Source organism: Tamandua tetradactyla, chromosome 21 (assembly GCF_023851605.1).
Source record: "Tamandua tetradactyla isolate mTamTet1 chromosome 21, mTamTet1.pri, whole genome shotgun sequence".
NCBI lineage: Eukaryota > Metazoa > Chordata > Mammalia > Pilosa > Myrmecophagidae > Tamandua > Tamandua tetradactyla.
The window spans coordinates 3,757,719-3,773,734 of NC_135347.1; the positions used below are offsets into that span (position 1 = coordinate 3,757,719).

The window sequence follows — 16,016 nt, forward strand, 5'->3', positions numbered from 1 at the left end:
GCTAATGAGGGCTCTGAACACAGAAGAAATGTTACTTCCATAAATCAAACTGCAGAGTGATTTATTTGGAATTCACACTTTGCTTTGATATTTTTTCTCTAATGTCTAAGGCATCGCCTTGCACAGGTGCTGCTTCCTACCATTGTCTGACAGACATTCTCATGAAACTGAACTTTAATAACTGCCTGAGAAAAAGTTTCTCAAAACTAAAGAGAGTTGCACCACCCCACATTGTTTTAATTATTGACACTTTGTATACAATTTGAAACTGGAAAATGTGAGTCCTCCCATGTTCTTCCTTTTTAGGATTGTTTTGGCTATTTGGACACTCTTGCAGTTCATATAAATTTGAGGATAAGTTTTTCCATTTCTGCAAAAAGGCTGCTGGAGTTTTAATAAAGATTACACTGAGTTTGTACACTGCTTTGGGTAATATTGACATATTAACAACGTTAACTCATCCAATCTGTGAACACGGGATTTTTGCCATTTATTTAGGTTGTCTTTAACTTTTTTCATCATTGTTTAAAGTTTTCATCAGTATATAAGTCTTTTGTATCATTAGTTAGATTTATTTCTAGGTGTTTTGTTCTTTTAGATTATATTATAAATGGAGTGGTTTTCTTAATTTTTTCTTTGGATTGGTCATTGCTGGTGTATAGGAACACAATTGTTTCTTGTGTGTTGATCTTGTACCCTGCCACTTTCTGAACTCATTTATTAGCTCTAACGGTTTCCTTGTGGATTCCTTTGCATTTTCTATATATAAGATCATGTTATCTGCAAATAGACATAGTTTTACTTCTTCCTCTCCAGTTTGGATACCTTTTATTTCTTTTTGTTGCTGAATTGCTCTGGCAAGAAGTTCTAATACAATGTTGAATTGCATCAGTGAAAATGGGCATCTTTGCCACGTTCCTGATCTTGGGGAAGTTTTAAGTCTTTCCCTAGTCAATGTGATATTAGCTGTAGGTTTTTCATAAATGTCCTTTATTGTGTTGAGAAGTTCTCTTCTACTTCTACTTTTCTGAGTGTTTTTACCAAGAAAGGGTGCTGGATTTTGTTGAATGCCTTTTTGCATCTGTTGAGATTATCATGTATGGTTTTTTTTTCCCTTTCAGGCAATGATTTTTTAATGCTAGGTCCTAAGGAATTTAATCTGTTTAGATTCGACTTATTAGATTCTGTGTATTCATGTTTTAAATAAATTTTGTATGTGAAAGGAAAAAAAAAGCTAAATAGAGGGGGTGCGAGGCTAGTTCAGTGCTAGAATTCTCGCCTGCTATGCGGGAGCTCTGGGTTCGATTCCCCGTCCGTGCACTTCCCAAAAAACTACAAACAAGCAAAAAAAACAAAAACAAAAAAGCAAACAAAATTCAACAAATAGTGCTGCAATAATGGGATGCTCAGAGGGAAAAATAATGAAATAGTGACCCTGCCTTACAGCAAACAAAACAAAACAAAACAAAACCTAAAAGGAGTGTGTATGAAAGACTGGGGGAGAAGAAAGAGAGAGAGGAAGAGAGGCAGAGAAAAAGAGGGGTAAGAGTGAGAAGAGAGGAGAGAATAGATATCTAATAATAGGCAGATACTTTCAAGCTGAATGGAAGAATCTATTGTGAAATATAAAACAAATAAAAATAAAAACCCACACAAATGGCTAAAACCTCTGAGCCACAAACACACTTTACCGATTATTTTACTGACAAGAAGAAACACAATCTGACCTAGGCTGACTTAGGTCAAGATCCTCAGTAATTAAGTTGAGTTTAAGAAGTCTCTCTGTTTGCTTACTGCATTGTACAAGCGTTTCATAATCAAGCATTCGTTTCTACAGCAGGGTCTGAGCATGCCCAGGTTTTCATGCTATCTGAGCCATAGGAAGGTGGTTAACGCACGACTGAAGAAGAAGCAGCGAATGGAGTATTTATAAAATGTTTCGTGTTATCTATCAGACAAATAATAGCACATGTTCAAAGTCACCCAAAAAGAGAGGCAGTGTTAGTCTTGGTGGACAGATCAGATTATTTGCTAAAGTGCAAAAATAGCAACTGAGGCTGTAAATGCAATATACTCAAATCCTCTTCACGAACAATATGCTTCTACTCTGCCAGCTTTTTATCTGGTTATATTAAACACTAGCTGTTTTTCTCCGCTGAAAACTTCAAATCATTTAGTAAATAGCCCTTAAAAAAGAAAGAAGCTGCAAACAACCCCAAATGCGGCCCAAAACTATTCCAGTGTTTCAATTCAAACGGAATAAAATCAAGGCTACAAAATAGGACAGGCCCCTTTAATGCACAAAATAAACAGAGATGTGACCCTTTTCTCAATACAAGCAGTGGTTCAGCTACACTTGCTGAAACCAAATAAACAATCACGAATTGACACTCAGACAGAAATGCGTATAAATTATTCAGAATGAAATGTTCAAGTAATATTAACCTAAAGGTATAGCCATCAATTTTGTTCTGACGGATGGCATTGGGTAGTTAGTATTCAAGTGTTACTACATAAATAAAATTGATTTATGCTAACCGAGAAGACTGAGAAAAATTTTTATCAGGATGCCCAAATTCTGTTCCTTCTGGCTTGATCAATCACCTCTCAACTGAACTGGATATCGTTTTCTTGCAAAATTCTTAGCAGAGAAATTGGGCTAGGGCAAAATGAATAATACATTGGCTGCAGTGGTAGACTAATGACCCTTAAGTGCTTTAAAAAAAGGAGCAGCAATGACTGCTTCCCTTATGAACAGACTCTGGTGCTCTCTCTCTCTCTCTCTCTCTCTCTCTCTCTGTCTTTCTCTCTCTGAAAACAAGTCTCGAGTTTGCTGACTGCTTACGAGGTGGAAGGGATGAGAGGGTGAGAAATCAATGAAGCAATCGAGGCATATGTGGTGTACATCATTTGGTTACCTTACTTTTCCACCACCTTCTTGTTTTCCCCTCTCTTTACAGCCCCTTTCAGGTTGCAGAGTTCTCGTTTGCATTAATAATCTTCATATTTCCCTTTACTGTTTTCGTAATGCTATTGTGTTATCATAAAGACATTGATCAAATGGTGACAGGCAAGACAGAAAGCTATTTACTTTGCAAAAATAGGAGGGATCTCTGACAGGTCTGCATGGTTAAAATTTGCCTTGGCTGGCATTTGTAATGCACTAACAAGTTTTATCTCCCTCTGAGTGGGTCCCTAAAGAGACACAATAGCGGCTCAAGTTTCTGTACCCAAATGTCTTTTAAAAATCTGCATAAAGCAGCAAAGGAAAGGCAAATGCTTGCATTAAACTTGCTTAAAAGGAAGCTTGTGCAGGGATAATTAAAGAGAAAGGCAAAACCTCTGACTGAAGGATTATTTTGAATTAACTTGCTCTAAACCCATTGAAATGACACTTGAGGTGGAAATGAAGTACTTTGGGATTTAGGAAGGGCATACAAGGAACCATCTTCAGAGTGTGTGTGTGTGTGCATGTGTGTTAGTGTGTTTGCACATGTGGTGTATGTGTGATAGCCCAGAATGTAATGGGTAGACAACAGATAAAAATGAAGCTGTTCGTTAAGAGAGTAGTCATTTACAAACTAGCATAGGGTCACATCACCTCACTATTTCCTTTGCAGTTCTCATTAGGTCAAAATAGCAATCCCTCTGCCATCACTTTTTATCTTAAGAAGCACAGGGTGGTTTTGCCCTTTTAACTTGAGGTTTTTATTCTAGGCAGGGATTAAGCTCTACATTACTGTTGTTTCTTTTTCATTTCATTGCTATTCTTTCTTCAGGGGAAATCAACTTCACAGTGTGTTATTATGTCCCTGAGTAATGTTTCTTAAAAAGAAGATGATGAATCCCTTTCAATAAAGCAGTCCCAGTTTGATGGACTACCAAGGAAAATGAAAAAAAAAAAAGTCATTATTTGAAAAGGACACATGGCACTATTGCAGTCACATCCCTAATGTCTACTGAGGAAGTCTGATGCATTTGTGGGCTCCTCTTCTTTCAAATGAAACTTTAAGGGAAATGGTTTAAAGCCTAAACAACAGCTGTAGATAGAAGCTAAAAGGTATGCCTTCTATTGCCTAATGCTGAAACTAAAAAAATTTACACCTTAATGTATATTTAAATATCAGCTTTGAGAGTCAGATTTTTCAAACTGGAAGCACTCATTCAAAGTCGACACACACACACACACACACACACACACACAGAGCCGTGCAGATGGGCCCGCTCCCAAATCTTCCCAGGCTCCATTGCCCCACTTTCTTTTCCTGTGCATGACTGAGAGAAACGTATTATGAGGTATTAAACTGGCAGCATAATAAGACCCTCTAGCTAATAGTAGCATAGCAACTGCCACAAACCTTTCTACAGAGCCACGTAAATGTCTTTCAGACACCTGTTTTCTTCTTCCACTTTCCTATTTCATCTGTCATTATGGCTTAATGATTTTATTATAAGGGTGAGTCTTTCTATAGAGGTTAAGTGGATCCAATTTGCATATAATGATTTCCCGGGAGAGGGGAGTGGTGGAAGAAAATGGTTGGTGGGATGTGGTTACCCCTCGGAATTGATTTACTAACACCCTCTCAAAAATTCCAAACAATAAAAAACTGCTTCACTCAAGTTATTACTGACAAAGTGATATTATCTATTTACTCATATAAGTCACACTTGGTTAAAATTTTGCCATCATAATATGTTATAAAATGTCAGTTTATTTTGGTTTCCAAGCATGGTTCTTTTTTGGAAAAGAATCTCATCTAACAAAATATCAAAGTTGCCGGGTGCCAGTTATTAACTGGCTATGGGGAAGTTGGTCTTTTCAAGTGGGGGAAAACATTTGAGCCTTCTGTGGCAGACTGAGCTATACCTCAGAGAATACATGCCCTTAAATCTTAATCCATTCCTGTGGGCATGAACCCATTGCCAACAGGACCATTTGAAGATGTCATTTTTAGTTAAAGTGTGGCCATCCGAAACATGATGGGTCTTAAACCTATTCCTGGAGAACTTAGAAGGAGAAAGCCCTGGGGAGGAGCTGGAAACTAGAAGTCAATGGGAAGCTGGAAGAGAATGGAAATAAGAAGAGAAAGGAGTTGACATCACCATGTGACATTCTGGAAATCCAGGGAACCCCATGATTGCTGACCAGCCAAACACTACTGACACTGGAGGAAGCAAGTCTTCTAACTTGAGAAATTGTGAGGCAATGAATTCCCACTGTGTAAGCTAGGCCATTGTGTGATATTTGTCATAGCAGCCTGGAAACTAAGACACTTTCAATGCTCTTTTCTAAAAATCTGACTTAGTTCAGCATTTCTAGGTTTTGGTTTGCTATCACCCAAGGGGGAAGTTCTGAGTGGCCTCTATGGGCATGGTTTGTTTATTCCAAGGTTTTAAGGTTCGATAAAAAAACAAACAAACTGAATAACTATAAAACAAATAAAATCCCAAGAGGGAAAGCTAATTAGCTCCTACTATTGTAATTGTTCTTGCTGTTTTGTTAAGAGAGTATCCTAAATCAGGACCTTGGGTAGTAGGGGCTGGGATAATGGCCTGTGTTTTTAGGAAGTAAGATTGAAACACCTAACTTGTAAGAGGAAGGCACATTTGCTCTGCAGTGGGATTTTGTAGGAAGGAGCTGTTTGATGGAGAGATTGGTTGCTGGTAAACTAATCATCTCTGTTTCAGAGGGAAGCTGACACAGTTATACATTTCCACTCCCTTCCCCATCACACCACCCCATGCAGCGACTTTTCTGTCCTCACAGTTTCTCCTGGTAGACATATTACATGGCTTCAATTACATCCTCTTATTTTAGCTTAATATTTCCCAGACGGGAATTATAAAACTTTCTAGTGTTGATAAAACTTAGGAGACACCCTAGTCCAAGCAGCTAATCATTAACAAATCATCTGCACGAGCCTCCCCGTTACTTCGGCATAGGACTCATCTTTGCCACTGTATGCTAATGCTTATTGGCTTCAATTTCAGAAATTGTTGTTTTAAATCTTATCCCCAGCTCCACGGGTAGATACCTGTTATTTTTGTCATGTATTTTTCCAGACTACACATGAAATTTTTAGGGTAGATAAAATAATAAATGGAGTGCTTTGTGAAGCCTAGAGACAGAAAGAATGACATCAGAAAGCATTGCTGATATTATTTGTGGATTGGGATTCAGCACAATTTTTTTAACCTCCTTGTGGCTTCTCCAGTTGATATAACTTCAGCCTCCCACTGCTGTTTTCTGCATACCCAATTTTGCTGTTAATGGTCTCCAGCTGTAGTTGGCTTACCTTAACAGTTTAGTTTTATGTTCTCATCTCTCATCTCTGAAATAATTGCAAAGACAATGGAACTTGAGATGCTGCTTAAGTGAGTAATAATGATAAGTTAGTCCCTTGTTAAGCTTCAATCCACCCTACAGTATCACCTCTTTATATAAATTGTACAAGAAAGCAGAAAAATATGAGCAGCAATTGGGTAGCTCAAGCCTTGCTCAGTAGAATGCATATTTAAATATAATGTCTAACTCTTTTTTCAGTACAACTTAGGTCAGCCTTGACCATGTCAGTTTCTTTGAGTTACAAATTTAAAATATTTACTCCCACTGATGCACAGATGGGTTCAGATATTTCTTGTCATGTTCTTAGGCTATGGATCTTAGACACAAAGTTTCCTCAACTTTTTTTCTTCTTCTAATTCCTGGAAAACCAATAACTCCATGAGTATCTTTTCATTTATTCGATGACCATGTAGTGAGACTCTATCATGGGCCAGAGACTATTCTCAACACAGGTCATACAAGGTAAACAAGAGGCTGAAGGACCCTCCTCTGAGGTGGCCTACTCATTAGGTGAGGGGGGCATGCAATAAACTAATAATTATAGTAGTTTCAGATAGTGTTAAGTGCTATGGAGAAAATAAAATAGGTTGACGTTATAGAAAATGACTTCAGGTGATGGGAAGGAGGGCTATTGTGCATTGGACATCCAGAGAACCTTGCTCTGAAGAAGTTATTCCTCTTTCTGAAAGAGTGACACCTGAACAGCTAGAGGGAGAAAGACAAGTGACAATCAGAAGAAAGAATCCAGGGTAGGAAATATATATGTGCAAAGACCTTAAAGCCAGAAAAATCTTGGAGTTAAGAAAGAAAAAAAATGAATTATGGCTGTTGAAGTAGGATCATAGTGAGCTCAGGGGACAGTAATAGCAAATGAGGTGGGAGTAGTCAAGAAGCTGGTCATACAGGTTTTTGAATTCCTGTTAAGGAGTCTTGGTTCTTTTTAATGGAAATTGGAAGGCATTGGAGGGTTTCAAGTTGAGATATGCTACCATCTGAGGTAAGTTGAAAAAGATCACTTTGACTGCTATGTGAGACTCAGACTAATGGAAGTCTCCTGAAGTAGTCTGGGCAAGACTGGCTGGGACAACAAATGGTGGGAGGGAAAGTGGATGGATCCAGACATGTTTTAGAGTCAGATTCAACCAGACTTCAGATTGAGTGGATAGTGTTCCATTTACTGAGATGGGAACACAAAGGAAGGAACAGATTGGGGGGTGGGGTTGGGATCAAGAGTTATTTGACCATGTATATTTGAGAGTACTCTTAGACATCTAAATGGAGATGCCAGTTAAGCAAGTGTGTACACAGATCTGTAGTTTGGGAGATTGGTAGGAATGGAGATAGACATTTATGAGTCATTGGCATGCATCCAGATCATATAAGATCCTTTGTAAGTTTTCTCTGTATTAATTTCACCTCTTTTCCTCCCTCTATACCTAGCTTTTTCCATTTGTACTTAGGTGCCTTTTGAAATCCTTTTCCCCATGAAGCTTTCCTAGTTAAATGAAAAGAAGGGCAGGTGCTAAGTCCCAGTGAACTCTTGATGACAATATGCCACTAGTCACCCTTCAGATACCAAAACACAAAGTCTCAGTAAGGGATGAGGATTCATTACCCATATAATCACATCTCAAAATGTTTCAACTGAGATTTTAACCACACCCTACCCTATGCATACTTTCACTGGTTGCTGTCGCATTCTGTATGAACCTAATGGGCAGAGACCTGTTTAATCTGCTTTATGGAGACTAGTACAGTCTCATGTGTGTAAACATTGTAATAAATATTATATAATAGACACTGATTAATAAATCTAAATAAGTACCTTCTGCTTTCAAAAGGACCTTCAAAATATCCTTTATCAAATGTGAAATCCAATTTGTTTTCAATGTGCTTTTACTTTAAGTACTTGACAGTTTCTGTTACAATTTTACGGAATAAAAAGTCCTTTTTCACTCCCAATTTGAGAGGAGCAGAATTGTTCTTAAGTTACTGAAAAATCATTTACCCACTTGAACAAGTAATGATTTATTCTGAACCAATAGGAAAAATAATACTGTTAACTCCTGTGCATTTTTATGCAGTTGATCAAACTGGTAGATTTTTTTCTCAATTTATTCTATAGCATTTAATTCTCCTGTTTTGCTGCCCTGCCTCCATCTTTGCTACATATTCCTAATGAACATCATATGGACTGTAATTTAGTAATTAGAAAATTAGTAAACAACATTTCAACACAATTTTGCAAAGCAAACACAATTATTATAAACTGTCTCCCTGTTCATCTACTTGCTTACACGGCCAATCTAATTATGGTATCCATAAAGAATGATCAGGTAGTAAAGAATTTCGCACAAGTTTCAGCTAAGGTTGTTGATGTAGTAAGAATTAGCCAAAACAAAAACAAACAGATAAAAAAAAAATCTTCAAATGCAGAAGCCAGAATTTCTACTATGGGAGATGATAACACCAGGCAAGAGATGATATTGGTGGGAGTAAAATTCAGTGAAGCCAAACCACTCAAATGAAGCACATTGCTTGACTTACAAATACACATTCTGAGAATTCCAAAGAGTTCTTGCATTTTAGAAACTTCATGGGATATACAATATATAAAAGTACCATGAGTTTTACACATTTCACTTGCAGCTATCATAAGAGCACTGGAAATATTACAATCTACAGTGGAAGGAACTGAATGTCAGGGCAGACATTCTGAAAAAAAGATTTGGAGATACACAGCCTAAAGGCAGCAGAGCATGTTGATAAAAGCCTGCAGTTGGGGGGCTACCCGCTTATGGGAAACACTCAGTGGCATCCAACCCATCTGGAACCAAACGCGCCCCCCACACACACCTAAGTAAGTCATCTATAGAAAATAGTAGAGCCAACTGACTCACCCAAATACACTACTCACCACCCTGGAGAGAAGAGAGGGTAGGAGAAAAAGTCCTGAACAAGGAAAGGGGGAAGGGAGTGCAAGTAAAGCTCACCTATTAAAGCAATTGGCCGTGCATTGCCTCTCACCTCCCTCACCTCTGTCTTTGCAAGAGTGCCTGCATGTCCTCACACGTGTTTCTAATAAATGTCCTGCTCTTAAAAAACAAAACAAAACCTCTGCAGTTAGGGAGCTGCTTCTAAATCTTGTTGTTTTCACTTACTTGGTGTACTCTGTACCCTTCAGAACATCACAGAATCTCTCACATGTGAAATGGAGAGAATACTAGTCTTATTTCATAGGCTGTGTGATGGTTTAATTAGATATTGTAATTCATCATTTAACACAGGGCCAGGCACAGAGTAAACACTCATAAATGTTTATTATTATCATTATTCATTATGTTCACAAGACAGTACAAGAGGTGAGACTTTCAAAATGACCTAAAAGCTGACAGATTATGAGAAAATGCTAAAAACTCTAAGCAAGAAGAACTTTTTTTTCTTTATGGCATGTTGAAATGTTTTTGCTTGATTGTTTTTTTATTGGAGACTGCCCACCTGGAGTCTTCTTCTTTGCTACCAAAACTATGTATTAATTTATCCATGTGCTCTATTTATTTAAGGTCAGACATTGACTTCATGTTTAACCTGTGTGAGAGAATGATAATCCAAAAAAGGAATAGAACAGAGGTTTTATTATTTGAGAACTCAGAGACATGGAAAGAACTTATTTGAGTAAAATGATTAATCCTCTTTTTCCTTACAAACAAGGTGTTAAGGGAACACAGGAAGGCAACTCCTTAATTCTGCAATGAGAAGTAAAGAGAACCTTACAAAGAAAGTGATATTTAAGTCAAATATTGAGGTTTGACAGAAAAAAGGCAACTTCTGGTAGATAAAACATGATGTAAAAAGGTGAAAAGGAAAAGAAAGAAGGAGGATGGTGCCTGCAAAAGCTGCAATCAATTTGATGTAGCTGGAGAGCCAGGTGGGAAACTCGGCATGATAAAAGTAAGGACAGATCTGTGTTATCCTCAGCAGTTTCAGCTCAGTTCTGCAGGTGATGCAGAGCCCCTGAAGGAGTTAGCAGAGACCTGATCAGAGTGTGGAGTTTTGGGAAAAGAACCCAAGTTACTGGATAGCACACATAAAGAGAAAGAGCAAAAGAAAGCGAGGAGACTAGCAAGATAGTCCAACTGAGAGTTGCTGAGAGTCTAACCTAAGGCCAGCATGGTGGAAATAGGAGAGGGGTAATTTGAGATAAAGTTAGAAGATGAAATTGTCAAGACTTAGTGATTCTTTAGATATGACATTTGAAGACAGTGGAAGACAGTTGGCTACGTGATGGGTACACGTACTCTAGGGTTGCTCAAACAATCCTTGGGGGTTTGGGAAAAATATGACAATTTTTTTAAATGCATTTTTTAGCTCACCCATTTTACATTTTATTTGAGTACTTTATATTGCAGATAATAAAGTAAAAACAATATATGTGAATAATCCACATAAATACATGTGTGATATTGTGAGTGCTTGCTAAAAAGTTTTTACTAATGAGGATGAACAATTAAACAGGTTTAGAGATGACTGCTCTAGGAAAAATTCTAGATTTGGTTAGGGTGAAGTGTGGAGGTATTATAGAAAGATTTTTTTCAAAAGCTGTGAGATGTATTTTAAAGAGGTACTCTTCATTCCTTTAAAAACTAAAAGTCTAAAAAATGGGCATTACTAATGTAGACAATGAGAAAGACAGATTCTTCTCTATTAGTACCACAAGCCTGGCTCAACTCTTCCTTAAAAACATAAACATAAACTACTCAAAATTGATTTTTGATTGCTCTTTTCCCTTTACTCATCAACTTTGATAGACAAATGAGCTGTAAGTTTGGACAAAGACCTGAATGCCCATGCAAATTAGATGTATGAATTTAAGTCACACTAGGATTAAATATCTGGTGGAGTGGGAGGGCAATGTCAACAGAATGACCCTAGAATGTGGGATGAGTATACAGCCAAGATAAAATAAGTTGGTAAGTATAAAAGGAAAGAAGAATATTATTGAGAAAGAATCAGACGGAGATGAGTCTGTGATAATCGGTTGAATGACATTCAGCCAAAGGAGGGGATGGGTTGAGGGTTGCAGAAGATGGAACCTATAGTTCAAATTTAATCTCTCCCAACCCTGATGACCTCCCTCTTCAAACACTACTGAGTTTTTTGACTTTTTGCCTTGAAACTACGACCTGAAGTTTCGAAATCCTGTTTCAAATGAAAGTATATTAGAGATTATCAAAACCAGTGGAAATTCCTGAGTTCATCTTGCTGATAAAGATAATAAAAAGATAAACATACACAGTAGAGAAAAGTTCTAAACAGAATTTAAAAAGTGGATGGTACTGCCAGAAAATAAGTAATGAAGCCTTTTAAATTAAATATCGAGGCAAAGAAAAGTGTTAGACAAGTTACATTATTCAAGATACAGGAAATCAAGTTTAGGACTATAAAAAGACAGTCAAATAGTCAGTAGCTGAATAGGCATAATAGTGTGGAAAAATAGCACAAAGGAACTTTGTCTAAATGACTACACATGAAAATGTGGATAAACAAAAGAATTTATCAAGGTAATAATCAGAAATAAACATGGTAGACACCTACTGTACAAATTTCTCCCAGAAATCATGTACCAAGGTAAAAGGACCCAGTCCCTTCAGTCTTCTTCACCAGTGGATAATCTACCCTGGGCAACACTGACTGAGCTGCCAAGACATGGAATGAGATTTGCTGAATGGATTCAAAATCATGAAAGTTCAAGTACCTCTTGAGCAAATCAACCAACATGAGAATTGTCAGAAGTAGATGACCCCATTTATGTGTAAATAAGCATTTAAATTATTAACACTCAAACAAATGTGAACATTAAAGAGAGATAAGAGGGAAGATATGCTGGAATATTAGATGCGTATTAATTTTCAGAGTAATACATGTCTTCTGAGAATAAACGTTCTAAAAGCGTAGAACTCAGTAGAGATATCCAGTGCATTGCTTTTGTAAATTTTATCTTACACTCAGATTTGCATCTGAGACAAATGAAAAAATTTAGAAAAGTCTTGTTTTAGAAAATCATTGTGAAAAAGGATGGGAAGATGGAGAATAAGGAGTGTCAAGACAGACCCTCTGCCAGAACAACTATTAAACAGGCAGGAACTGTCTGAAACAACTATTTTGGATCTCCAGAGTCAGAGGAATGCAGGGAAGAAGATCCAGAGAAGAGTGGGAGGAGCTGTTAAATCACAGTAAAGAACAGAAAATTGCTCTCTCCATATGACAGCTACCATTGCCCATCCCTCACTCTCGCTGCAGGCTACCATGGGGTTTGGCCCCCGGCTAGCTCCCGGTTGACAGAAAGTGGCATAAACATTCTCCTCTCTATGACCGGGGAGGGCATGGCCAGTCACTGATCATGTCTTTTGATTAGCGATTTGGATCTCTGGTGGCCTGGCTCTGGTGTTGCAACCCATCCTAGACAAAGGCAGGGTGACCATGGTTTCAACCTGCTCCAGACAAAGGCTGGGGCAAAGAAAAGTTAATGCTGTTTCCTCAGGGCTGAAGGGGACAGTGAGCTGAAAGGCTGTATTTGCTGAGCAAACCCAGAAAGCTCAGCTTTGGGGACTGTGGAAGAAGTTCTTGGCATACCTCCTGAATCTGTCCTCAGGACAGTTTGGAACCACACCCTGCAAGGGCCCCTGGCCCGGTTTTGAATGGGAAAGACTGCACTGAGAAACTCAGCTCTGGCTTGTTCCTTCTCCCAGAATTTGCCCTCCATCCAAAAATAGCTTGAGACAAGGAAAGAAGAGAAAGAAACTACAGAGTTGGACAATCTGGACAAAGTCTTGTTGGCTTCAAGCACCTGGGAGAGGGTGGTCTGTCTCTTGCAAAATATTGGAGACGACCAAACTCCTGTAAACAAGGGAACTCCAAAGCAACTAACAAGCAAAAACCCCGAGAAAAGACACAGGCCGAGAAAGAAAGGAAAACCCTGCACCCTGCAATCACCTTAGGCAGAACTTACGGATACTTAGAGGACAAGAAAATTTGTGCTTATCACCAGCTGGTTACAAAACCAAGGAACAGACATCCCAAAGCTCAGACTTAACAGTGCAACAAAGTGTGCAACAAAGAACATAAGGCAAACAAAGAAATAAGAAATTATGGCCCATCCAAAGGAAGAGGATAAAAATCCAGAAAACACCAGTGAATATGACAAAAACATGGACATACTGAACAAAGACTTTAAAAAATGATCTTAAAAGTGCTCAAGGAGATGAAGGAAAGTACAGAGAAATAAAAGATGTCAGTAAAACAATGAATGAACAATACGAGAGTTTAAGTAAAGAGAAACAAATTTTAGAAAGGAACAAAACAGAGCTACTGGAGTTAAAGACCCCAATAACTGAAATGAAAGATGCCCAAGAGGGTTTCAAGAGAAAATTGGAGCTGGCAGAAGAAAGAATCAGTGAACCTGAAGACAAGACACTTGAAAGAGTCAGGCTGAAGAGCAGAATGGAAAAAGAAATATTGAAGGCAAAAAATAGCCTAAAGCAGTTATAGACACAATCAAGTGCACTGATATATACATTATGGGAGTCCCAGAAGGAGAAAAAAGAAAGGGGCAGAAGGAACAGTCAAAGAAATAATGGCAAAGAACTTCCCAAGCTTAGCAAAAGACATGAATATACATATCCAGGAAGGTCAGAGAACACTAAACAGGATAAATATGAAGAAAAATATACCCTGTCATACACTGATCATGTTATTAAATGCAAAGGACAAGGAGAGAGTTCTGAAAGCTGCAAGAGGAAAGCAACATGTTATTTACAAGGGTGTCTCAATTAGATTGAGTTCCAATTTCTCAACAGAAACCATGGCGGCGAGACTGACAAACAAGATAGTCAGCGTGGCTAAAGGTGACCCCAAGAAACCAAAGGCAAGGTTTCTGCTAATGCCTTCTTTGTGCAGACGTGCAGAGAGGAACGTAAGAAGAAAAACCCCGAGGCCCTTGTCAATTTTGCAGAATTTTCCAAGAAGTGCTCTGAGAGGTGGAAGACAATGTCTGGGAAGGAGAAATCTAAATGTGATGAAATGGCAAAGGCAGATAAAGTACATTATGGTCAGGAAATGAAGGATTATGAGCCAACTAAGGGAGTCAAGAAGAAGAAATATCCTAAAGCTCCAAAACAGTCACCATCTGGATCATCTTCTTCTGTTCAGAATTCGGCCCCCAGATCAAATCCACAAACCCTCGCATCTCTATAGGAGACATGGCCAAAAAGCTGGGTGAGATGTGGATCAGCCTGAGTGACAATGAAAAGCAGCCTTACAACAATAAGGCAGTGAAGCTGAAGGAGTACGAGAAGGATGTCGCTGACTATACATCTAAAGGGCCGTTTGATGGCACAAAGGATCCCACTAAAGTTGCCTGTCAAATATTGGAAGAGGAAGAGGAGGAAGATGAATAAAACATGAGGCTCTGTCTCCTTAGGAGTACCTTAGAGTAGGGGAGTGCTGTACTGGACACGTCTCTTATTTGAGACATGTCTGTTGCCCTCATTAAGTTTAATTACAAACTTGGACCATCATTGTATTGCAGTCTCTCAAAGTGCTCTGGAAATGGTCAGTTGTTTATGTGAAGTGGACATGAGTGTCAGGAGCACCCTGAGACTGTACCAAAGTTGTCCATATTTCCAAACATTTTTAAAATGAAAAGGCCCTCTGGTGTTCACCTCACTTTGTGCAGTTTGCTGTTGGAGTAACAAGGCACTGAAAGATGTTTCTGGCATTTTTATTTGTTTTTTCATTTGTAAGGTGGTGTTAACTATTTTTTTTTGCTAGACATTCTGTTATCAATTGTACATATCTATAGTATGTAAAAGTGAATGAAGGATGGGCCATGGTGGCTCAGTGGTAGAGTTCTCACCCGCCATGCTGGAGACCTGGGGTCAATTCCTGGTACCTGCCCATGTGAAAAAATAAAACAAAACAAAAAACATCAGATGGTTCATACTTGGCTTTGAGGTGGTGGTGGAGATGCCTTTTGGCTGGGCCACAGCTCAGGGTGTGCACTGGAAAGCTGGACTTGATGCTGCAGTCGGTGTCCATTTAGCTTCACACTGTCTTGGTTTTGTATATCGTGACACAGCAGTTTGCTGTCGTTCATAGCTGGGGAAAGGGGAGAGGAGGTCAGCTAGCATGAAAAGTGTTTGGATTCTTTTTTGGTGAGCTGCAGTAGTTTTAAAACTGTTTTTCAATAAGCTGTCGAACTCTTCATTGACAGTAAAGTGAAGAGCCACTGAATAAAAGTTCAAGAACTATCTGCTCTTAAACACGATTTCCAATGTTTTGTTGTTGTTTTTTTGGTATGTTTAGAATGCTGAAATGTTTTTGAAGTTAAATAAACAGTTTTGCATTTAAAAAAAATTAGAAGCCATGGAGGCAAGAAGGCAGTGGGTTGACAAACTTACAGTGCTGAAGGAAAACAATGACCAGCCAATAATTTTATATTAGGTGAGACTCTTCCAACAATGAGGGAGAGATAAAGACAGTCTTAGATAAACAAAAGCTGAGGAAATTCCTCACTAGACCAATCCTACAAGCAATGCTAAATGGAGTTCTTCTGACTGAAAGGAAAGGACACTAGACAGTGGTTCAAAGCAGTACAAAGAAAGACCTGCAG

The 16,016-nt window shown here is 38.4% G+C and overlaps 1 pseudogene; it reads left to right on the plus strand.

Annotated features, from left to right (window-relative positions):
* Positions 1-14,207: 14,207 nt before the first annotated feature.
* On the plus strand, positions 14,208-14,802 carry LOC143665804 (high mobility group protein B3 pseudogene; annotated as a pseudogene).
* Positions 14,803-16,016: the final 1,214 nt, after the last annotated feature.